This window comes from Equus przewalskii, chromosome 20 (assembly GCF_037783145.1).
Source record: "Equus przewalskii isolate Varuska chromosome 20, EquPr2, whole genome shotgun sequence".
In the NCBI taxonomy this organism is placed as follows: domain Eukaryota; kingdom Metazoa; phylum Chordata; class Mammalia; order Perissodactyla; family Equidae; genus Equus; species Equus przewalskii.
The window spans coordinates 9,241,440-9,267,787 of record NC_091850.1 but is presented as its reverse complement, the minus strand read 5'-3'; the positions used below and the strand labels follow the sequence as shown (position 1 = coordinate 9,267,787).

Here is a 26,348-nt window from a genome sequence, read left to right as displayed (position 1 = left end):
AGCCAAAAGTTGAGGGAGCAGTTGAAAGGAGATGAAGTTGTAAAAGTAGAGGGCACCAGTTTACATAGGGCTAAAAGGGTTGAACTGTCTTCTGCAGTCTGTGGAGGAGCATTAGAGTGTTTTAGGAAAGGGAAAAAGAGTAGTCGATTTGCTTCCAGTTAAGTGAGTTGCTCATAGTCACCAGTTAGTTGCAGAATCTTGACTAAGACTCAGTTTCCTAACAATCACACCAAATGTCATTCCAGAAGCCTAGTACATCAGAACAACCCAAGGACTTGTTAAAACACAGATTGCTGGACCCCACCACCAGAGATCCTAATACACCAGCTCTGGAGTGGGCCCAAGAATGTGCATTTCTATTAAGTGTCCAGGTGCTACTGATGCTGCTGGTCCAGGGACTACAGTTTGAGAATCACTGCACTAGACCTTATCACTCAAAAAATTAAAAATAGAGCCACTCAAAGAGATTTGGCTCTAAAAGAATAAGAAAGAAAACCAGAGGCACAGAAACAACAAAACAATGAATAACTTAAGAATCCTTTATATTTAGTTTGGGGAGCATTTTTTTGCTTAGCAAGAACACATAACCTTGAGCCACACATTAATTAGTCTCCTTGCATCTCATTTCCTTACCTGTAAAATAAAGTCATTGAGCTAGATGAGCTCTAACATCCCCGCCAGTTCTACACTTTCACAATCCTACAATTTACCCTCTTTATGATGTTTTGCAAGGTTTTTATTAAATTGCTTTTTCATTCCATAAATATGCATTGGGTACAAATAAGGAGAGGAGAACTGTCTAAGAGATTCCTGGGAAGTGGGTAAGTTTTAAGAAGAGACTCCTATTGATGGCTAACAAAAAGAGGCTGGACTATCATGTTGAACACACGTACCTAGAAAGGATGGTCATCAATAAAATATTATCAAGACAAAATTATGTAATTTGCTAAAATTCTTGAATTTTGAAACACAATAACTCATTTTTTTGAGACATCCTTCTAAATGATTGTCTTTATCTGAAACATAATTCAAATGTTATTTTCCTTTTACCAAACATCTCAAACTATCCTTGTTTACCAGAAATGATATCTTTTTAGCTAACATTCCCAGGGTGAGACAAATTTTAAAGCACCACACAAATAGTAAACAATGTCCAGAGTCTATGTAATATTCATGAATAGGTCATTTTCTGTCCAAAAGCAACATCAAAAAATGCTTTAATAATATTTTACATAATTCCAATTCTCTTACTTTGTTTAAGTTTCGCTCTTTTTAAATTGGTCCTTTAAGACCACCAGATTCTTTCTTTGTTACATTTTTATTTCTCACTGATTAGGTATTGGGAATTAACTAGTATCCAATGTTTTTTGCCATAGGTATTGATTTTCTGTCCAATTAATGCCCTTTACATAATCATCTGTGTTATTCACATTAAATTTTTCAGCTAAATTTTAAACGAATGATAGTAACTTTGTCACGGACCTAAGATTAGAGGAAATTAATAATGGGCTGGGAAGAAGGTTGAGGCAGGGGGTCAAAGAAGCTGTGGTAGTGACTCAGGAAATATGGCATTATATTTGAGACTAATAACTCAAGGAATCTACTTTTCCATCAGTAAAATAGACTTGTTAATTAATTAATATCTTCTGTCTGTCATGTGTACCTTCTTTAATTTGACTCCTTTATTTAATAAGAATTAATTCCTTGTTATTTTTAAATGCTTTCTGTCAATGTACACTTGTTATTTTCCCTCTGGCCCCAAAATGGCCACCTTTTTCAAAATCACACACTGTTGAGTGTCTCTGATGAGGAGGGTGAAATTCAAACTCTTTGTGGAGGTTCTTACAGATTACAAGTGACAGAATCCTAGTCAACACTAGGTTACACAAAATAAAACAATTTATTGAAAAGATACCAGGATAGCTCTCAGAGATGAAAGTAGAGCTGCCAGACCAGGGAAACTTAGATGAACTTGGTGACTGGAACCAGAGGCCCAAGCACAATCAGTTTTGTCTCCCTTCCTCTCCTCTCTGGGCTCCTCTTTGTGCAGCCTTACTCTTCCCCTACTGCATGAAGGCTTCCTCCATACTGTGGGAATGTGGCCACAGGCTACTTGCTAACCTCATAGGTAAAAGAGTTTTCCCCTCCAGCTCTAATTAAGTTTACAGATATGGGCCCAGACTCTCCCTGTTCAGGTCATGTGTCATCCCTTGGTCCAATCACTTTAGCAAAGGGGATATAGTATTATGATTGGCCCAGTCTAGGCCGCATCCCACCCTGAGGCTGGTTAAGGTATCCCAAGGGGAAGTAACTTGATTGGTAGCTTCCTGGTTGTACTGGTGGGAAGTCAAAGATGTAGGATATTTTCCCAAACAGACAAAATAACGTGTCCACTACAATTCTAATTACTAGTGCAGTGTAAAAAACTACCCCAGGGATGCCTAGCCAATCAGAGCAGATATTGGCCATGAAAAACTATTCTTATTTAGTTTGTATTGACAGAATAACAAACCTTACCCCAAACAGGGCTTCCAATGGACACCCTAGGGCGAACCCACAGCAGCAGTTCCCTAAGGTATTGACTCCTCCATGATGACAACTCTGAGGTTTAGCAGCTCCTGTCAACAATTCTCACTCTCTCCTCTCCCGGAATAGCTTCCACTTCCCTCCACAGCTGCACAGCTCAGTCAAATTCTCCCAGAGGGAGTTCACCACAGAACTATGCTGTGCTGAGAGCAACAATGCTACATAACTCTTTCGAGAAACTTGCTCAAAGTTCCCAAGGACGGCATTAGGAAAGCCAGCCCATGAAATACAGCTCGTGTCATACCTCCTCAGCAGCCTCTTACTCTGCATCAAAGCAAGACACAGATTCAGGTCCCTGGGCTTAGGGAATGCCTTCATAGTCCCTAAGTGCACCCCAACGGCTGGAGTGTTGAAAGTCCTTCTCCAGCAGAAAGAATGCTGTCTGCATCCAAGTTTCCAGAAGACTCTCCAAGAACCAAATTTAGCCTTCATTTGTCTACACATAGGCAAGCAGATTATATTTTCCCAGCTAAAGATTAGCACACATGATGTATTCTGGAAAAGCAAAGAAAGAATTAAGAAAGACCATCAAATGTAAGGAAGTGACATTAGAGACTAAGGCCAAGATTATCCACACCCTCATATTCCCAGTTACCATGTACAGGGGTGAAAGCTGGATAGTGAAGAAGGCTGACAGGAAAAAACTGATTCATTTGAAATATGGTGCTGGAGGAGAGCTTATGGATACCACAGACTGCTGGAAAGATGAACAAGTGGGTCCTAGAACAAATTAAGCTTGAACTATTGCTGGAGGCAAAAAGATGAAACTGAGGCTATCCTACTGTGGGCACATCATGAGAAGGCAGGATTCTTTGGAAAAGACAATAATGCTGGGAAAAGTAGAAGGCAGCAGGAAAAGAGGAAGACCAAATATAGGATGGATTGACTCTATAAAAGAAGTCACAGGCACGAGTCTACAGAAGTTGAGTAGGACTGTGAGGACATAACATTGTGGATATCACTCATTCATAGGGTCACCAGGAGTTGGAGCTGACTTGATGGCACACAACAACAACAATGTAAGAAATTAATGCCATTGTAGAAATTCCAGAATATTTATAAATATTGTATATCCCTTCATAAGCAAACAACTTTATTAAAGACTATGGGTAGCAATGTAGGTGTAGATTTGATGCCTTGACTTATAGCCAAAGTTTTATCTTTAAGTCAAAACTCCAAAAGCTAACTTGCTACTATTAATCAAAGTAATAACAATAAAAACAAAAGAGAGGAGAATACTGAGGGAATTGATGACTACCGTAGGAGATGTTAACAGACTTTGCTGACCAAAGGACAATGAAGGCCAACTGTACATTCATTTCTTTGACATGTTCAACAATCAGGTCAGATAGTCAATTATTAATGGTAGTGCTGAGACAAAAGGCCTTAAAATACCTTTATGGTTTGTAGTTTCTTAAGTTTTATTTGGTGTTCTATCTCAAATTGCTTTTGTGCTACTTGCTGATGACCTTCCTATCAAATATCCACGCATTTCTAAAAAATTATTTCTTGATCAACAGAATGGAGGAAAATTCAATTAAGTGCATCAACGGACATAATTTTCTTTCTAGTTTACAAAATTGATGTTAACAGATAGATCATCCTATAAAAAGACAAATCATTCCAATCCACCTTTTAATGATCCAATATGAAGAATTGCATATTAGACTGTTCAAAACTTGCTTTTATTTAATTACCATTTTATTGTTAGCAATCAGATAATGTAATTAATGCTCTATGATATTAAAATAGTTCATTATTACCTTCCTGTTTCTTTTTGAATGGTTCATCCTAATCTTCATTCTTTAGTACACACTTAGTGTATTTCATACCTTAATAAAGTCTCAAACAGTGCTCTGATTTTTACACTTACTGTCATCTGCTGCTATTTCATTCAGAACAAGCACAACATTGCACAATGGAAAGCACACTGGCCCAAGTAGCAACTGACCCTCTTTTGAGTCCCGGCTTGGCCACCTACTAGCTATGTGCCTTAAGAAAAGGCAGAGATTAGCACTAAATCAGTCGTTTCCAAACTGTGCTGCACGTTACAATCGCCTGGAGAGCTTTAAAAATTCTAACCAGCAGATCACACCCATATCAATTAAATCATATTGGGTGGGAGCCAATATGCACCAAAGTTTGGGAAACTTAGGACAACTTTACTAGATGATCCGAGGTCCTTTAAATGCTAGAGTTCTGTGTTTCCGTGACTTATCATGTGAGTCAAAGTATTCAGTAAAAATAAAAAAATTCAACAAGATGAAAGTAGGGAATGAATGAGGAAAACTGAACTTGTTTAGGGACTGTGAAGTAGAGAGAAGCCTTCAACTGAAGCCTGCAAACAGGATGGAGCCTCTTGAGAAGTGAATTGCCAGAGTAGATTTTACTTGTGTTCTACTCTGGCCATTTCTGCCAGAAGACAAGAAGTAAGAACAGAAACTTCAAGAACAAAATTACATTGTGGACAGCAGCTGTCCAATAGAGCAGAGATTGATCAAACTATGTGGAATGTGCACTTAGGTATATAGGAAGGAAAAAGGCAAGACTCCATTATTTTATTCTCTTGTCAACATTAGCCACTCTAAGTCTTTCTCTTTCCTCTTACTTCTCTTTTCTTCTTGTAGGAGGCAAGAAGGATGATTTATCCATGGTCCTGGCTTCTTGTGAATATTATCATCAGAGTTTTGTCCCTTTAATTGATAGAGGTAGGAGTGTGGTCATGTTAGTCTTGCTTAGGGTAATCAGGGACCTATCTGATGGATCTGTAGGATTGGAAGAGATATAGCAGTGGTTTTAAGAAGGCTTAATTAAAAGGCAAAACTGACATAGGTTGGTAGGACCTACAATATTGTTTGAAGCAATCCATGCATACCTTTAACCATATTAGGAGGCAGTGATCAATCAACCAGCTGTTTAACAAGAGAAACCATACATTCCTCTAGACAAAAGAAGAAACAAATGCAGGTCAAAACACTGTCGAAATTTATTACAGACCACCTAGCTGTTGTGAAAGTGAATGATATCTTTTGAAAGCAGTTTATAAAAATGATACAAAGACAGGATAAAATAATAAACAGTTGCATTTAACTGGAAATGCCGTCAAAGTTTTATTTGCGTTAACAGTGTTACAGTGTCTGAGTACATTTATAACAGCAAATGCTTGTTAAATAAATGAATGGAGTGAATTTTCCTTTTTTTTTTAAAAAAAGATATCTTTAACCATTCTGAACCTTGCTTTGCTAACTCTTTTATTTCTCTAAAGTTAGAAGAAACAAATACTTTAGGAAATAGATCCACAACATCCCTTTAGTTCTGCAGATATTTTTAACAGCTTCGTGGAGATATAACTGGCATACAAAAAACTGTACATCTATAAAGTGTACAATTTGATAAGTTTTGACATACGTAAGCACCTGTGAAACCATCACCACAATCTAGATAATGAACACATCCCACATCCGCGGAAGATTCCTCAAGCCTCTTTGTGATTCTTCCTTCTTACTTCTCCCAGAACGCTGCCCCCTCCATTCCCTGGCAAATGCTGATATGCTTCCTGTCATAAAAATTAGTATGCATATCCCAGAATTTTATATAAGTGCAATCATATACTATTACTCTCTATGTCTGGCTTCTTTCGCTCAGCAAAATTATTTTGAGATTCACTCACGTTGTAACATATATCAGTAGTTCATCCCTTTTTATTGCAGAGAATAGTCCAGTACACAGATATACCACAATTTGTTTATCCATATATCCATCAATAGACATTTAGGTTGCTTTTAGTTTGGTGCTGTTACAAATAAAGGTGCTATGAACATTTGATTCAAGTCTTCGTATTGATATATGTTTTCATTTCTCTTGATCTAGAAGTGGAATGGCTGGATCATACGTTATCTACATATATGTTTAACTTTTTTTTTTTTTTTGGTGAGGAAGATCGGTGCTGAGCTAATGTCTGTTGCCAATCTTCCTCTTTTTGCTTGAGGAAGATTGTCGCTGAGCTAAGATCTGTGGCAATTTTCCCCTATTTTGTATTTGGGATGCCACCACAGCATGGCTTGCTGAGCAGTGCATGTGTCTGCATCCAGGATCTGAACCTGTGAATCCCGGGCCACCAAAGCTGATTGCATGAATTGATACACTACACCACTGGGCCAATCCATATGTCTAACTTTTAAGGAAAGTAAAAAATGAAAACTTGTTTTCCAAAGTGGTTATATTATTTTATATTCCAAATAACAGTGTATGAGAGTTCCAGCTTCTCCATACACTAACCAACACTTGGTATGGTCAGTCTTTTCAATTTTAACCATTCTAGTAGGTGTATCTCTCACTGTGGTTGCAATTCCATTTCTCCAGTGACTAATAATGTTGAACATCTTTTCACGTGCTTATTTGCTGTTTGTCTATCTTCTTTGCTGAACATCTGTTCAACTGTTTTTTTCCCTTTTTTTGGGGGGGTGTTTGTTTTCTTCTTATTGAGTTTTGAGAATTCTTTATATATTCTGGAAACAAGACTTTTATCAGATATAAGGTTTACAAATATTTTCTCCCAATCTGTGGTTTGTCTTTTCATTCTCTTAACATGCCTTTTGATGAGCAGAAGTTTTTAGTTTTGATGAAACTCCATTTATCAGTATATTCTTATATTTGTCATACTTTTGGTGTTGCATGCAAGAAAACTTTGCCTAACCCGAGGTTAGAAAGTTTTTTGCCTATTTTATTATATAAGTTTCAGAGTTTTAGGCTATGTACTCATATGATGCAAGGTAGGAATCAAAGCTCATTTTTTACATATGGCTATCCAATTCTTCTAGTAATATGTGTTGAAAAGATAATGCTTTCTCCATTGAATTGCCTTTGCACCTTTGATGAAAATTAGTTGTCCATTCTTGTGTGGGTTTATTCTGGACTCCCTATTCTGCTACATTGATCTATTTCTCTTTGTGGCAATATCATACTGTCTTGATTACTGTAACTTTATAACTAATCTTGAAATCAGGTAGTATTAATCCTCAAACTTATTCATCTTTTTCAATGTTGTTTTGGCTACCTAGGACCTTTGCATTTCCATATAGATTTTAGAATCAGATCATAAATTTATAAAAACAAATTTTAGATTGCATTAAAACTATAGACCAATTTGAGGAGTAATGGCATATTAAAAACTTTGAGTCTTCTGTCCCATGAACACAGTATAATTCTCCATGTGTTCAAATCTTCTTAAATTTCTCTCAGCAATGATGTGTAAACTTCAGTGTACACATCTTCGATATCTCTTATCAGAGTTGTACCTAAGTATTTCATATATTTTGAAGCTATTATAATGGTATTGGTTTTTTAAATTTCAATTTTCAATTTTTGCTTGCTAGTGTATATAAATGTGATAGTTTTTTGCACATTGATCTTGTATCCTATAATTTTGCCAAACACACTTATTAATTCTGATAGATTTTTTGTAGACTACCTCAGGTTTTCTAGATAGATGATCATATTGTCTGTGAATCAAGAGTTTTACTTCTTTCCATGTCTTTTTCTTGCCTTATATTGGCTGGAACCTCCAATATAATGTTGACTAAAAGCAGTGAGAGTGGACATCTTTGTCTCCTTCCTGGTCTCAGGGAGAAAACATTCAGTAATTTACCATTAATGAATTGATGAAATGAGTGTGTATTTTCCATAGATGCCCTTTATGTTGAGAAAGTCCCCTCCTCTTCCTAATTTGCTAAGAATTTTTATCAAGAATGGATATTGAATTTTGTCAAATGTCTTTTCTTTGTCTATTGAAATGATCTAATGATTTTTTTCTTTTTAGTCTGTTAATATGGTGAATTACATTGACTTTAAAATGTTAAAGCCAACTTGCATTCCTGAAATAAATCTGACTTGGGATTTATATATTGTTGAATTCGAATTGCTAAAATTTCATTTAGAGTTTTTCACCTGTGTTCATGAGGGATATTAGTCTGTGGATTTATTTTCTTGTCTGATATTGGTATCTAGATAATGCTGACCTCATAGAATGAATTAGAATGTGTTGCCTTCTCTTCAATGTTTTTGAAGTTTGTACAGCATTTCTTCCATAAATATTTAGCAGAATTTACCGGGGAAGACATCTAGACCTGGAGTTCTTTGTTGCAACGTTTTAACCTACAAATTCAATTCCTTTAATAAATATAGGGTTATTCAGGCTATCAATTTTCTTTGTTTTGTTTTGGGGACTTTTGGTGAGGAAAATTGGCCCTGAGCTAACATATGTTACCAATCTTCTTCATTTTGCTTGAGGAAGATTGCCCCTGAGCTAACATCCGTGCCAATCTTCCTCTACTTTTGTATGTGGGATGCCGCCACAGCGTGGCCTGATGAACAGTGTGTAGGTCTGTGCCTGGAATCTGAACCTGCAAGCACTGGGCTGCCAAAGTGGAGCACACGAACTTAACCACTACACACCACCAGGCTGGCTACACTATCTGTTTTTTCTTGTGTGAGCTTTGGTACTTTATGTCTTTCAAGGAATTTGTCTGTTTCGCCCATGTTGTCAAATTTATTAGCATAAAGTTATTCATAATATTCCTTTCTAATCCTTTTAGCATAAAGTTATTCATTATTCCCTTATAATCCTTTTAAAATCTGTAGAATCTGTAGTGATATCATTTCTCTCACTCCTGATGTTAGTAAATCCTGTCTTCTCTCTTGTTTTGCCTGATCAGTCTGGCTAGAAGTTTATCAATTTTGTTTTCCTCAAGGAACCAGCTTTTGGTTTCACTGATGTTTTCTATACTGTTTTGCTGTTTCGTTGATTTCTGCTCTGATCTTTGTTATTTCCTTTGTTTGGCTTGATTTGAAATTAATTTACTCTTATACTTTCTCTTTTTAAATTTTTTAAACATTTTATTTTGAAGTGATTTTAAACAAAGTTGCAAAAATAGTATAGAGGGTTCCTATATACCTTTTACCCAGCTTCCCCTAATGTTAACACCTTTTATAACCATAATACAATGACCAAAACCAGGAAAGTAACATTAGTACAATACTATTAACTACACTAAAAGCCTTATTCAAATGTTCTCATTTTTCCACCATTTTCTTCATTTTCTGGTTCTTTCTCTGTTCCAGTATCTATTTCAGGATCCCACATTGTATTCAGTTTAGTGGGTTTTTTTAAGTGTATAGTTCAGTAGTGTTAAGTATATTCACATTGTTGTGAAACAGATCTCCAGAATATTTTCATTTAGCAAACTGAAATCCTATATCCATTAAACAACATTTCCCCTTTTACCCCTCTCCTCAGCCCTTGGTAAACACCATTCTACTTTCTGTTTCTATGAATTTGACGATTTAGATACTTCATATAAGTAGAATCACACAAATTTGTCTTTTTGTTACTGGCTTATTTCATTTAGCATAATGTCCTGAATGTTCATACATATTGTAGCATATGACAGGATTTCCTTCCTTTTCAAGAAAGAATAATATTCCATTATATGTACATACCACATTTTGTTTGTCCATTCATCCATCAATGGACATTTGGGTTGCTTCTACCCCTTGGCTATTGTGAACAGCACTGCTTTGAATATGGGTATGCAAATATCTGTTCAAGACTCTGTTTTCAATTCTTTTACCTGTATACCCAGAAGTGGGATTGCTGGATCATACGGTAGTTCTATTTTTAATTTTTTGAGGAAGCTCTTTACTATTTTCCATAGTGGTTGCACCATTTTACAATTCTACCAATAGCGCACAAAGGTTCCAGTTTCTCCACATTCTCATCAACATGTTATTTTCTGTTTTGTTTTTCTTTATAGCAGCCAGCATAATGGGTTAATTATACTTTCTTAAGGTGGTAACTGAAGTTATTGATTTGAGACCTTTCTTCTTAGCTAATATGGATGTTTAGTGCTATAAACTTCCTCCTAACAGGATTTTAGTAGCATCCCACAAAATCTGATATGTTATGTTTTCATTTTCATTCAGTTCAAAATACTTTCTTTTGGATTTCTAATTTAATCCCATTTTGGACAGGAAACATAATTTGTATGACTTGAATCCTTTTCAATTTTGAGACGTATTTTATGAATCAGAGTAATGTTTATTGTAATAACTTTTCTTTGTGCCCTTGAAAAGAAAATGTATTTTCCTGTTGTGGATGGAATGCTCTATTAATGTCAATTAGGTTAAGTTGATTAATAATCTTTTATAGACTCACTCTCTGTCTAATTGTCCTATCATTTATGAATAGAGGTATAGAAATGTCTACCATTGTGCATTTGTCTATTTGTCATAACAATTCTATCAGTTTTTGCCACATTATTTTAAACTGTATTATTAGATGCATAAATGTTTCCAATTGTTAGGTGCTCTTGATCCCTTAATCATTATAAAATTATCTTTGTTATCCCTGGTAATATTCTTTGCTCTGCAATATACTTTTCCTTAAAATACTGTAGAAAGGCCAGCTCGCTTTTAATTAGTTTTTTGTATGGTATATCTTTTTCCATCCTCTTACTTTTTAATCTATTTGTGTCCTTACATGGAAGTGTGTTTCTTGTAGTCGGCATATATGTGACTACGGTCTGGCAATATCTGCTTTTTGATTGGAGTGTTTAAAATATTTATATTTACTGTTATTATTGATATGGTTAGGTTTAAATTTATCTTGCTATTTGTTTTCTCTTTGTCCTATCTGTTCTTTATTTTCCTTTCCCTATTTTTTCCCTTCTTTTGTATTATTGACTATTTTCATGATTCCATTTTATCTCCTTTGATAGCTTTTTTCCAGCTGCTTTTAAATTTTTCTCTTGATTATTCGCTCTAAGCAATTTGATCATGATGTATCTTGATTGCAGTTTTCTTCACATTTCTTGTGCTTGAGATTCATTGACCTTCTTTTTTTTTTTTTTAAAGATTGGCACCTGAGCTAACAACTGTTGCTAGTCTTCCTTTTTTTTCCCTGCTTTTTCTCCCCAAATCCCCCCAGTACATAGTTGCATATTTCAGCTGTGGGTCCTTCTAGTTCTGGCAGGTTGGATGCCGCCTCAGCTTGGCCTGATGAGCAGTGCCATGTCCGTGCCCAGGATCCGAACTGGTGAAACCCCAGGCCGCCAAAGCAGAGAGCACGAACTTAACCACTCAGCCATGGGGTTGGCCCCCATTGACCTTCTTATATCTGTGGTTTTATAGTTTTCATTAAATTTAGAAACATTTTAGCTGTTATTTCTTCAAATATTTTCCCCAGTCACATTATATTAGGCTGCATAAAGTTGTCCCACAGCTCAAGGATGCTCTGTTTATGTTTTTTTCTAAATTGCCTTCTGTGTTTCATTTTCTATATATTCTATTAATATTTCTTGAACTTCTCTAATTTTTTCTTCCTGCAATGTATAATCTACTATAATTGCATCTAGTACACTCTAGAATTTAGATTTGGGTTTCTTACATCTTTCATGTTTCTATTTAACTTTTCAAGCATAAAGGACTACAGTTATCATAACCATTTTAGCGTCCTTGTTTGCTAATTCTAACATCATTGTCAGTTCCATTTGATTGATTTATCTCCTCATTATGGTTGCATTTTCCTGCTTCTTTACATGCCAGATAACTTTGATATGATGCCAAACATTATGAATTTTACTTTGTTAGGTGCTGGATATTTTTGTACTTTTATAAATATTCTTGAAGGGTTTTTTCCCCCTGGGATTCAGTTAAGTTCTTGGAAACAATTTTCTCCCTTCAGGTCTTACTTCAAGATTTATTAGGTCAGATGGAGCACTATTTAGTTTAGGACTCATTATTCTCCATCACTGAAGCAAAACTCCTCTGTGTTCTCTACCCATTGTCTTCCATATCTGGAGGTTTTCCAGTCTGGCTGGAGGGAACAGGCACTATTCCTGGCCTTGCAGGAGTGCCAGGGACTGTTACCTCTAATCCTTTCAGGTGGATTTGTTTTTTAACTCCAGCCTTGAGTAATTTGCACTAGTGTGAGAAAGCAGAACTACTGATCAATAAAGGAAATTCCAGAAGTTGATTTCCAATACTTAGGGATGTCATAAATGCAATAGATTACCCTAGGAGGTAGTATGATGAGATTTCTCAAACTGAAAACATTCTGGCAAAAACTACAAAGCCATTTATTGGAGATTTTGTGATAGAAATTCAAGTTTTATTATTTAGAATGTTGTGTCAGATTACTTTTAAGTTCTGGGACATCAGAGCACATGATTCTCGATAGCGATAGAAATGAACCAGAGTTTAACATGCTTGAAAAGTATAAATTCAACACAGTCTTACCCTATTCTGTAAATCATATAGCAAATACACTTTCACAATTGGAAGTTATAATAATATTCATATTGTTGTGAATTTAAATCAGTTATTGTTCATATTTTAATATTCATATTAACAGTTAATATTCATGTTTCTGTGATTGTTTAAATCAGTAAGCCTCTATTTCCCAAAGAATATTACTTCTCTGTTTAATATGAAAAGATTTCAAGTCTTTTGGAGTATAAACCTTTTGGTTTAGCTTTTACAGTATCACCTGAAGTAATATAGTGAGTAGTAATAATAGTTTTTGTTCATAAAACCAAATTATAGGTAAAACCAACCTCAAAGAATGAGTCAGATCTGTGTGATCCTATTTCCAATGGTTCTGGGGAAGCCCCTAGAATAGGTTTTTCTGAGATTTTTCATCATCAATAACAAAATATATTTAAGTACCTCTAATGTGTAAGATACAGGCCTAGAATATTCTTCCTCGTTAGAAATGGACAGAAGGGGTATCTACACATGTAAATGATTATTCTTTAATATTCCTGCTGTATCTTTCATGGCCTTAACAGGAAACACAAGGTACACTCAAAAGGATTTAAATGAAGAGACTTAAAAGAAGGTTCTATTTATAGAGGTGTGTGCAGTGTGATTATTACAGCACAAAGCTGTTGCCACCCTTAGGCCTAAAGGGGCAAAGAAGTGATCAGTGTTACCAAAGTGGCAAAAGCTGGACCCACAGAAGATTTGCCAACTGACAGGAGCTGTGACTGTGGAGTAGTGCTGGACTGCCAAAACCATGCTGCTAGTTATGGAGGGAGGGAGGAGAATAAATATCTCAACCTCTTTTTCCTCCAGCCCTCTGATCACCAGCCAATGCTTCCAGGACCCAGCCAGAAGCCATAAGATTGGGAGCCCAGGTAAGGATTCAATACTGATATTCTATGAAGTGAAGAGGTGTATTTGTTTATTTGTTATTATCTATCATCTAACCAATAGAAAGTACGCACCATGAGAGCAGGGAGCTTTATTGTATTCACTACTGTGTCTCTACCACCCAAAATAATTCCTGGCATGCAGAGGGTATTCAGTAGATATTGGTTTGATTGTTTGCCTAGGTACAAGTTTGACTGGCTGCTATTTTCAATATAAACTTTTTGGAATAGGAGGCTTTAAAGCCACTTTCCTACATTATTTAACAGCTAGATAAAGACTTGCAAAATAAATAGATAATCAGAACAAAACTTAAACTGGATTAGAACAAAACACATAAAGGACCAAAATTTCTGGGCTTAACACCCATGGGGTTAAACCAAGGGAAACCACTGCAATAATTCTTGGTGAAAAGATTCAGCCAACACTAGGGAACTACACCGTTAGTCTCTCAAATGGATCCGCATTCCAAACTAGTCTGAGGAGCCAGAAAGCCTCACCATGAATAAACGTCCACACAGCCCTTTGATGTGAGCCTGGCAAAAGAGCAGCACTGAAGAATGAAGTCTGACAGCTCTTCAGACATAATCTTCTTTGGCCGACAGAATTAACGTCAAATGAAATAAGAACTAGGCAGCTACTTACACTCCCCTCTAGGCTGCCCAGAGAGAAATAAAGAGCTCTTTTCCTCCTTTATTTGAAGGTACCTAGACATTAAATGGCTTTTGAAGTTATATGATTTTAATTTATTCAACATAAAAGTGGCCAAAATGAAAAGCCCATCATCTTGTTTAGCATAAATGGTATTTATTTACTCATTTAATATTTATTGAGCACTTACTATGTGACAGTAATCACTAAGCATCAAAAATGAGTAAAGTACAGTCCCTGCCCTCTAGGGAATTACACATGGCAGAAAGGATATGAAAGATAGTGATTAGTTACACGATAGGGGCTATACAAGTGGTAAAAAGCAGCACGATGAAAATACAGACAAGGGAGCATTGCCCAGAGACATCAAGAAGGGCTTCCCAGAGTGGATGACATATACGCTGAGTCTTGAAGGAGATGTAGAAATTTTCTAGTTGAACGAGAGAATGTGGGAATGGGGAAGGCATGGCAGGCACTCCATAATACTGCCAGTATCTGCACTTGTGTTCACCATCCTGTTACTGCTAGCAGATATTTTAATTGTGATGAACTAAGGAGAAAAGTCAGAGGTGGAATGAACTCATCAGGGATACAGTCACACCACGTGAAGGCCAGATGACCACAGAGTAAGTTTTTGAACTATAGTTTCACAATAGTTCAAATAAATAAAAGTAATAGGAGAACAAAGTCATCATAAATCACATGGCAAAATGGGCATTTAAATCTCAAAAGAAGCGGCACCACTAAGTCAGAACCATGTTCATATTGCAAGTGATAATTCAGTTGTAGCAACAACTTCTGCCATATTGAATTAATGTTCTTAATTTGATCTCATCCAGTCTTATGGCTCTAAATACCATCTATCTATCAATCTATCTATCACCAAAAATTTTATCACTAGCCTATATTTCTCCTCTGATCTCCAGTTTGGTATATGTTCAACAGGCATCTCAAACTAACCATTTCCAAATAACAACTCTTATTCTGTCTACTTTCATCCTTCCAGCCTGCCCTTCCCCCAGACTTCTCCATCTTAATAAATGGCAATACCAATCCTCTGTTTGCTCAGCCATCCAGTCATCTTTGAGCCCTCTCTTTCACACCCCTTATTCAATCCATCAGCAAACACTCTACCTTCAAAATATACCGAGAACTTGACCATATCTCACTACTTCCATTCTATCATGCTGGTCTAAGTCATTGTTATTCCTTACCTCCTAACAAGTCCCTCCACTTGTCCCTTGCCACCCTTATAGTCTATTCATCATATAATCCTCAGAGAGATCTATTTAAATAAGTCACGTCATATCTCCCCTCTACTCAAAACTCTCCATTAGCTTCCAGTCTGATTCAGAGTAATATATATGTATAAATGTATGTGTGTATGTATATATGTGTGTATGTGGGTATATGTATATGTATAAAATTGCCTACAAGGCACTGTAATCTGCACCCTCCTGCCCCACCACACTTTCCCTTGACCTAAGTCCTACTACTTACCCTCAGTCACTCTGCTTCAATGCTCCAGCCACCTGGCCTCCTTGATGTTTCGCACATATATCAAGCAGCCTCCTGCCTCAATGTTTATTGTTCTTTTTGCTACTTCCCTCATGTCCTATAAGTCTCAGGGAGAACTTTCCTGGCCTTATATGAAATTTAAATGACTCCTTCACCCCATCTCCATTCTCAGCCTTATTTATTTACTTTTGTATAATTCTTGATTTACCACATATTTTACTTGTTTGTATATTTCTTGTTTGTCCCCCCCTGACTGTTCCATGAGGGCACATATTTTTGTCAGTTTCATTTACTGCTGCATCTCCAGTGCCTAATATCTCTGGGACACAGAAACTGCTCAATAAATAGAATTTAATTTTTTTAAATTATGCAGCTTTTCATTACACACTAGCATTTGGAAAGGCAATGCAATTATAATACATTTCCAGAAATCATTAAATATTTTTTGAGCATTCAAACCAGAAGGGGGCAGCAAAGCTTCAGCAACTCAGCAAATAGCCACCATCTTGGGACAGCAATTCAGAGGAGACAATTAATGGAAGATTAGGCAGACCAAGCTCACCAGCTGTGGAGTCAGAGCTGAAGAGGGTGAGGCCAGAGAGCAAGTTAGGATTTTGTCCTCGCCAAGAAGCAGGGAGAGGGGCAGAAATAGAGGGAGACAAGGCTTGTCCAGGAGCATGAGACCCTGGTGGGAGTCAATGGAATGAACAAATGGGAACCTAATCAGATGCCAGAGTATTAGGCAAATTATCCCAGCAAAGTCAGGCAAACCTGTTGGTAGTGGCCACAGGGAGGTACGACTCTCAAACAACAAGCCTTCTTATCCTTTGTAGCCAGAGTCTGGAGTCAAAATGTACCTACCTCTAAGAACACTGGTGGGGAATTATCCAGGTCCCAACAATGTGGAACCTCTTCCCTGAGGGTCATGTTTCTTTTAATCATTGAGATGTTCTACATCTAATACTTTAAGTAAAAACAAAGATGGCAAGTGCTTAGGTCCTGGTTGCTACAGAAGAAAAACCAGATATTGGTGACTTCGAATTATCAAAACAAGTTAAAATAATTCTAGCCACAAATGGACAGAAAAAGACAGGGGCTTTTTCCATTATTCACTCGGACTCTGTCTCTTACTAAGAAATCGTCATTACTTAGATTTTTTTTTGAAAAAGTTACCATAGTCTTTTCAACCCTCTGTTTTCAATCTCTTCAAGCCACTTCCCAAGTTCCTTTTTCCTCCTGTTCCACTCAGCATTCTTCTTTCTCACATGACTTAGAGCTACTCTGTTTAATATAGTAGCCTCTGGCCACATGTGGCTCTTGAGCATTTGAAATGTGGATAGTGCAACTGAACAACTGAATTTTAAATTTTATTCAATTTTAATTAATTTACATTTAAAAACTCACACTTGGTTCAGTTACTGGGAAACTGTTAAGCATGTTTAGAATAACTTGAGTGCATGAATCTTTCCACTGTAAATGTTATGAAATACAAATATGTGTATATATTTCCGATGAAAATTTAGCATCCGAATTGCGATATAATAGTGTATAAAATATACACTAGATTTTGAAGACAGTACAAAAAACATAAAATTTCTCGTTAATTTGTCTATTGCTTGTATGTTGAAATGATAGTATTTTGGATATATTGGGTCAATTGAAATATATTATAAAATTAACTTCACTTATTTTCTTCCTTACTTTCTTTAATGTGGCTGCTAGAAAAATTTTAAATTATACATATGTCTTTCTTTATATTTTATTGCACCACCCTGATTTATAGCCTTACTACTCAAACCATAGTCTGTGCATCAGCAGTAAAGGTGTCACCTGGGAACTTTAGAAATGCAAAATTAGAATCTGCATTTTTCTTTGTAAAATCCCTGAGTAACTCGTTTACCATTAAAGTTTGAGATGCAATGATCTAGACTGTGACCACCAATCATCACCCGTCCACTCTTCCTCTGTATTTCAGCATACAGAAGCTGCTCAATCAATAGTATTTAATTTTCAAACAATTTTTCAGCTTATTACACTCACCATTCCTCTCAAATGGCTGGTGTACCAGACTCTGATCAAGCTATCTGCCAAACACCACTGTTCTCAGGAAATTGCTGCCCCCATTTCCAATGCCTTCCCTGCCCTTCGGCTACCCGAAACCTAGTCCTAACTCTACCTTTCCTCCAGACGTTATAATCATAGACTCATAGAATTGCCCTGGGAGCAGGGCCTGAGACAGGGATTTCTATTCAATTGATTTATTCAGGGAGTGATCTCAGAAAAAGATGTGTGAGAGAAGCAGAATAGGGCAGGCGAAAATACTAAACAAGGACGTGGTCTCCACTGGAGACTAGCTTTACCCTGATGCTACAGCATGGTCTGGAGCCCAAACTGCACTACAGTGTTGTTCCCACCTTATGGTAAGGGTGGCCCTTTTGTACTGTCAGGCTAGTCAATCATTGGCTGAAGCTGGGGGGTCAATGCATGGCCTCCATGGTAGCTGACTCCTTTTTAGCTAAAATTATCTATGGAAGGGGCAGCTGTTACCAGCTAACTGACAGCAGGTGAGTGGAGGATGTATCGGCCTTTAAAGGGAATTGGGTTGAGCACTGACATCACACACAGTCAAACCCACTGCTCAACTCAGATTTACTTGCTTTTCACATTGTTTACTTCATCCAAGCACAGCTTCTCCAGAATTCTGACTGGACACGATTTCTGGAAAACCTTACAAAAAGAGGATTCTTGAATGAAATACAGTCCCAGCTGTTGTTTGGTCTTGAGGCCAAAACTCATAGCATCTGCCTCCTCCACTATCATTCTAGAATCCCCATCCTTTCAGTTAGCACTTCTGCTGGCCTAGACGGCTTGCTTAGAAGGTTGGCCCAGACCCTCATTTCTGAGGCAGCTAAGCTCCTGGTTTCCATGCAGTTGTCAAGCCACGATTGCTGTATTGCTCATTTACAATTACAACTGGGCACAGGTATGTCAAAAGAAGCCTTTACTGGGGCTGGCCCTGTGGCCGAGCGGTTGAGTCTGCGTGCTCCACTTTGGCGGCCCAGGGTTTCATCAGTTTGGATCCTGGGTGCGGACCTCACACCACTCATCAAGCCATGCAGTGGCAGCATCCCACATAGCAGAACCAGAAGTACCTACAGCTAGAATATACAACTAGGTACTGGGGAGCTTTGGGGAGAAGAAGGGAGAAAAAAAAAGATTGGCAACAGATGTTAGCTCAGGTGCCAATCTTTAAAAAAACAAAAGAAGCCTTCACTCTTTTGTAAAGTACTGGCCTGGTGGTGTAGTGGTTAAGTTTGCATACTCCACTTTGGTGGCCTGGGGTTCGCAGGTTTTTGCAGGTTCAGATCCCAAGCACTGACCTAGCAGTGCTTGTCAAGCCATGCTTTGGCAGCATCCCACATAAAATAGGGGAAGATTGGCCAGATGTTAGCTCAGGGCCAATCTTCCTTCCCTGCCTCCCAAAAAAGCAGCCCCAGTAAATCACCTGAACGCTAGCATACTTCATCCTGTTCTCATTATGGAACAGCATTTCTACCTCCTCACTATGTGTTAGGGTCAATCACCTTTACTGGTGTAGCTAGTTCATTCTTACTTTGGTTGTCAACTGCCATAGGGATCCCAATGCAACAGAAGCCATAAGTTTAAGTTTGGTAAAATTCTTACAGTGCCCGCTATGAACTAGGGCCACTAAAAACCCATAAAGCCTAAAGTTAATACCCCAAGTGAGTCACTGGCAGTGACTCCCACTTTAACACTTCAGTCTCTGGACCCATGCATTCTACCCATTGGTGACACCACTGATTGAAGATATAAACTACATTCTAAGGACAGTGTATCATCCTGACGTGGTGTCATTCCCAAGCTGGTACTTCAGTTGCACCTTCAAGAAGCCATTCCTTTACTTTATCCTGAATCAGAAGGTGAGAGACCCCTAAAAACGTCATGGATATAGGAGGCCCCTGAATTTTGTATAGTTTATCTCCCACTCTCTGACACACATGTGTCTTACCATGCTTTCCAGGGTACTTGTCTCATGTTTATCAGGTCCAATTAACATATCATCAATACAGTGGAGTAATTCGAAATTCAGTGAGATGATCAGATGGTTAAGGTCCTTCGGACTATATTACGATGGAAAGCAGGAGAATTAACATAGCCCTGAGACAAGACCATGTATGTATACTGCTGTCTATCCCAAGTTACACAAACAGCTTTTGATACTGCCTCTGATGTGGGCCCTCCCAAAGGAAATGGTGAGTTGCTAGCTTTTTGATTTTTTAAAATATTAGAACCATTCAAGCATTTCCACTTCTATAAGTCTTTTGGCCCCTTCCTCTACAGTTTGCCACAGGAGCTCTGGCATCTCTATATCATTTAATGCAGGCCATCAGTCTTTCAAAATGTCCAAGAGTCATTCCAGAAATGTATTAGAACCATCACTCAGCACTATTGACAAAGGTTTAAATCCTGTATCACAGGAGAGTGCTCCCATTTCATCATATCATCCCATATTCAGCCTTGTATTCCTCCCCTCTTGATTCAGCATCCTCAGGATTCATTCTCAGGCATACTCTCTGGTTTTGGTTGAAATATGTTGGCGAGGAGCTGCAGCAATTTTAGCACATAATTCCTCCCCTCTGTTTACCTTACCCAGCATTTTCCCAGTCAGGATATGCTAACATTTGATTTTCTCGTGACCAGTATGGGAGAGAGGGCAGATTCTGAGGAGGGTGGGGATTGTTCTGTAAGGCATCCACCTCACTTGAAGTTTCTGCATAGTCTTCAAGAAAGTGAGTCTTTATCTTCCAACAAGGGGAGCAGGCCGGTTCTACAAGTGCAGAGCATTCAAGGGAATCCAGGAGTTCAAGGTCCTCAGAGGTTTTAGTCCTGAGCCTTGCCTTCAGTATGACATGTTCTCTGGCTGCAGAAGATAAGGTTCCCTTTAAATGCTGCCAAAGAGGCCTCTGATCCTCACTCTGTGCTGTGTATTGTTCATTAATAGAGATGAGCTTTGTCATCTCTCTTCAATTAACGGCACTAAGCAAGAGCCACCCAATGTCAGTCCTTACAGTTATTTTCCCACATTGCTCAACCCCACTAGACATTACACCAGGTAGTAGATGGCTTTTCCCCTATCCCATCCCAGGTCACCATGGTGAACTAAATAAGGTCTTAGCAATTATTCAACTGTAGCATGCCAGGGACTATCAAACTCTACTTATCATCAGCAATAGCATCCTCCTTGTTATCTAGCTCCAGAATAATCCAGAATGAATGATCTAAGGACAGAAACACATCCTTAGAGTCTGTATCCTAAAACCACTTTCTAGATTTATAAAATGTTAGGACTCAAAATGCCTGTCTTATTCCATTACCCTGGAAGCAGAGCCTGAGACAGGGATTCCTGTTCAAGTGATTTTTGGCAAGTGCTCTGAGGAGAGGAAGGGAGAGGGAAAGAGGGTGAGGTGGGGGCAGAGGGGTGGGAATCTACTCAAGAATGTGTTCTCTGCTAGAGACTCACTTCAATTTGATCCTACGGGGAAGTTCTGGAGCTCAAATTGCCCCACTGAATTGACCCCACGTTGAGGTGAGGGACTGGACTTTGTAGTAACTTGCCAGTGAGTCATTGGTTAGCATCTGCTCTTCCCTGGTCGGCGATTTGGGGTGTGGTGTGTATAGCCTCCCAGGCAAGGTGGCTCCCATTTCCCTAAGGGTTTTCCTTTAGGGAAGAGGATATCTCTGATGCTGACAACAGCTGAGAGCTGAGTGAACTGGCCAGTAAAGGGGATCTGGGCAGGCACCAATAGCATTTATTACAAGTGCTTAAAGATTAGCTACCTCAGTGATTTTTAAACGTTTTTTTCCTTTTTGTATGACATACTTCTTTGAGAAGGCATTGAAACTTGTTAATCCTCTCAATAAAAAAATATACATGATATAGATATTTGCATGTACTAAAAGGATGTTGACATATGAGTTAAATAAGACCCAAAGAATTTATATGACTTGCCCAAAGTTTATGCTGTAAGTTAGAGAATAAAATGGCCAGGGTACCAAAGTTTTAAACATCAAAACTTTCTGATGAAAAAATTTTATAATGTATTATATATACTTGAGGTATTGAAGCAACGAGGTATCTGAAAAGTGCCTCATCACAGAAATTCACAGGTATGTTAAAGTCATACGCATGAGCCTCAAAATATTTTTTTCTGCATATAAATATTTCTGTTTGTAATGTTAAAACAATCATAAAGGTCTACTTAGAAGGAAGATTTTGTGCTAGTGGGATTAGCAGAAAAGATAAACATTCGTGTATAACCAGGGCTCAAAAGTGCCTTGTTTTTACCAAAAGTACAAACCTTAACGTTTTTGCTTTCTTCTTCCTTAAGAGTATCTTTGGGGCCAGCTCTGTGGCACAGCAGTTAAGTTTGTACGTTCCACTTCGGTGGCCCAGGGTTCGCTGGTTCAGATCCTGGGTGCAGACCTATGCACCGCTGGTCAAGCCATGCTGTGGCAGGTGTCCCACATATAAAGTAGAGGAAGATGGGCACGGTGTTAGCTCAGGGCCAGTATTCCTCAGCAAAAAAGAGGAGGATTGGCGGCAGATGTTAGCTCAAGGCAAACTTTCCTCAAAAAAAAAAGAATATCTAAAGCATGAATTAAAGTTTACAAGTTCAGAATATTTTTAAGAATGGCTGTATGTTTAAATTTCCTGTCTTCTCATTAGTGGTGGTGTTACTGAAAGTCCAGTCTCTGATCCTGATGCCAATCCAAATAATGAGAACAGAGTCTTGGGAGAAAAAGGAAAGACTTTACTTTGCCAGGCAGAGGGAGCAAAGTAAAGGCAAGTGCCTCAAAATTTGCTTGCCCCCCGTTAAGAAACAAGTAGGGGTTTTTATTTGGGGTTTTAGGTAGGGGAGAGGGTCCAGGACTTCTTGGTCAGCATTTTCCCATCAGCCTGTGTCTGGGGCTGCTTCCAATGGAGGAGACAAAGGACTTCTCAGATGAGTGTCCTTGGCTGTTTATCTCCATGGTGGAGGTAGACTCTGACGTCAGGAAGCCGAGGAGTTGGGCCTGGGCAGCTTTGGTTTCTTGATATTCTCTAGATATTAGTTTCTCTATGAAAGAACTTCAAGTTCCTGTGATTAGCCATAACTTTAGTGGGAGCCCAGCATGAGTCATCTGGACGTTAACAACTTGTAACTTCTATTTGGTTGTCAAGCTTCCAGGAGTCAGAGGTTAAAGAAACAAGTATTTACATGTGAGTGTAACTAAAGAACCAGGGAACTGGCAACTTGTGCTTTTAGTTTTAATCCAGATATGCTGGGTTCACTGTAGGGTAACCAATACCAGGGTTGATATGAACTAAGACCCGGTAACAGTGTTCTCTATAATGCCTTTAATGTAAGTACTATTATAATTTGATTTTTAAAAACTCTTCAAACAGGTCTTATTCTGTGTTAGGATATTTTTTATAATGAAAGGCTGTTGCGTAGTCCTTTAAAAGTGGCTTTTGGATATCAACTTGCTACTTTGTAATTCACTAGGGAAAGATTGAGAAAAAACAACACTTTTAAAATATGGCAAATTTCACTGACAGATTGAGCCCTCTAGGATCTTAACATTTCTAGTTTGATATTTGACCTCAAAATAAATAATTATCTGTTTTTAACACATAATATGGATTTGGGTGGAAGGTGATGGTTGTAGTTTCAGAACGGTGATTTGAGACCCAGGAAAAATGGTTCTTGTTCTGGCACTTAAAATGATAAGCTTTGCCTATCTAAAAATAATATGCATACATACTGACATAGTTTACATGCAAATTATACATCCACACTCAACTCATTTTATTTTCTGTAGCCTTACATACCTCAGGCCTGCCTCCAGCTCCTTCAGTTTTGCCATTGAGGATGCCCAAGTATAAAATATGATAGAGGCTCTATTTTCTCTACTGCATTATAGACACAGCCTCAAACACAGGACTGTCTTGATGAAGGATGCTCTTGGGAGACTAATCTTCACATTACCTAATTTTGCAACAAGTTCTTAGGAATGTGCTTGGGTTGTTTTCCACCAGTTACCTCTATCTTGTGGGAAGACAGGCACACAACACTAGGAAGCAAACACAAGTTTTCATGCTGCAAGAATCCTTACTCCATACAGGCGCCTTCATCCACAACCAAAATCTCCATGGAGAACTCGGGTATTGTGGAAAACTACTTTTCCATCTGGAGGGACTCTGTATTATCTCTTATTTTTCTATATTCTTTGCCACTTAAAAAAATGTATATCCTCTAACTGTGCCCATTTTATCTTTCCACCAGTCATACCACTATCCCATTTTGATGACCTTGCATGCGTAATAACCAAGTCATACTTCCTTAGTATTGTAAGGAGTTAAAAAATGAGGCACAAATTGTTGAAAGGGAATAGCACATGGTAATGCTTAATAAATACACTCAATATATGTTATTTTATCTTTTATTAGGGAAAAGAATTATTTTTTCCCAATATTATAACGCAATTGAAGTTATTTAATTTGTTTTCAAAATTACCATTATTTTACAGTTAGACACAAGATAGAGACTTTGCATGGGAATTAATTTATTTCATCAGTCTGATCATGATCATTTCTTTTGTCTCCAATTCCAATTATGTTTGCTACATTTGGGCAAAATTTTCTACTTTATTTCTTCTAATTCCTTCTCTTTATTCTCCTTGACTCCTCCTTGGGCTCTTTCTCAATTGCAATAATAATACAGAAATGAAAGGTTCTTGTTCTAGGAACACACACAGCATTTATAAGGGAATTTCTCCTTTGTACCCTCTCCCTTAAGCTATGAGAATACTTGCAAAAAATTAATTTGAAACCAAAAGATCTTTGCCAGTCAGATTTCTAACCCAAAACTGAATCCAAACTCTGACTCCATTTAGAAATCAAAGCTCAAGCTCCAAAGGTTAGTGCCCATAAACATAGGTTCCCTACCCACAACACAAGAGGGGCCAAATAAAAACTGGAATGCCAGGCTCATGGCAAGGAAAGGGCTTTTATTTTGGATGATATCAGTTGGGAGACAAGAGTGAGCGCTCAAATTAGTCTCGTTTCATCTCATCTCCCAGAAAGATGGGAAGACAGGTGTTTTAAAGGTTTGTGAGGAATGTGGCTGCTTGTGGAGGGGGAGAGGGAGCAGTCAGTGGCCTTGCTGGTCAGAGCCTTCCCAAAAGCCTGCGTTTGGCCTTGGGATGCTGCTTGCAGGGAGGAGGAGGAGACGATAAGGAATCTACCTGGCTTCCTTGGCAGTCTGTCTCCTGGGAGGATAATAATGGATTCTGGAGCCAGGAAGCCAGGGAGTAAGCAGGGAATGAGTGCTTTGGTTTTAAGCCCATATATGCTGGGTTTAATGTAGGGGAGCTGATATCAGGGCCAGTATCACAAAGAATTATTTAGAATTATCTTATTTGTTAAGAAAAGTCTTCAAATGAATGCATAAAACCAATAACCAAATAATTTAACAAGGAGTTTTTTAATGTTGAAAATTTGCCTGCTTTACCACAAAACAACTGTTCACTAAATATGGCTATATTTTTCTGAGAATTGGTTTATAATTCTGAGATTCAATAAACAAACACTTAAAATGTTGCTAAAGATTTTATAAACTAAGTGTTAAGAACTTACTTCAGCCAATTTGATCATTCCTAATTATTAGGTACTTTTAGTAAATAGCAGTAGCCTGGTTCAAAAGAGATATGTAAGGATTATAGATTTCCTCTCCCAAAGTCTTACTACCAGATGGATTGGTACAATGAAAGTAAGTCTCAGACCAAAATCTGCCACAGCTACAAATACTAGAGAGCAAGCAGGAAAAAGAGAAAAAGGTGACAATGGAATATTAATCAGCCTTAAAAAGGAAGGAAATTCTGACACATGCTACAACATGGATGAACCTAGAAGATATAATACTAAGTGAAATAAGCCAGTCACAAAAAGACAAATGCTGTCTGATTCCACTTAAATGAGGTAATTAGAGCAGTCAAAATCACAGATACAGAATGTAGAATGGTGATTGCAAGGGGCTGGGGCAAGGGGATAATAGGGAGTTATTGTTTAATGGGAACAGAGTCTCAGTTTTACAAGACGAAAAGAATTCTAGTGATGTATGGTGGTGAGGGTAGCACAACATTATGAATGTATTTAATACCGCTGAACTGTACGAAGTTAAAATGATTAAGGTGGTAAATTTTATGTCGTGTGTATTTTACCACAATTCAAAAAGATTGGGAAAAAATGATTAACCTATTCTATAAAGTCAGTGGCATCGCTGTCCTTTGTCCTTTCAAGCACTTTGTAAAAAAAATCATTCAAA

General features: G+C 37.8%; 1 protein-coding gene across 14 annotated transcripts in view; it reads left to right on the top strand.

The window, feature by feature from the left end:
• The window catches only part of RNF180 (ring finger protein 180), a 276,981-nt gene that overhangs the window by 35,760 nt on the left and 214,873 nt on the right, over window positions 1-26,348 (top strand). For 6 of the 14 annotated variants that reach the window (XM_070587472.1, XM_070587478.1, XM_070587471.1 and 3 more), the window contains one exon: window positions 13,717-13,778. The exons of the other annotated variants lie outside the window; for them this stretch is intronic. The gene's annotated coding sequence lies outside the window, so the exon portion shown is untranslated. Of the gene's footprint in view, window positions 1-13,716; window positions 13,779-26,348 lie in introns of those variants that run through there. 14 annotated transcript variants of the gene reach the window in all.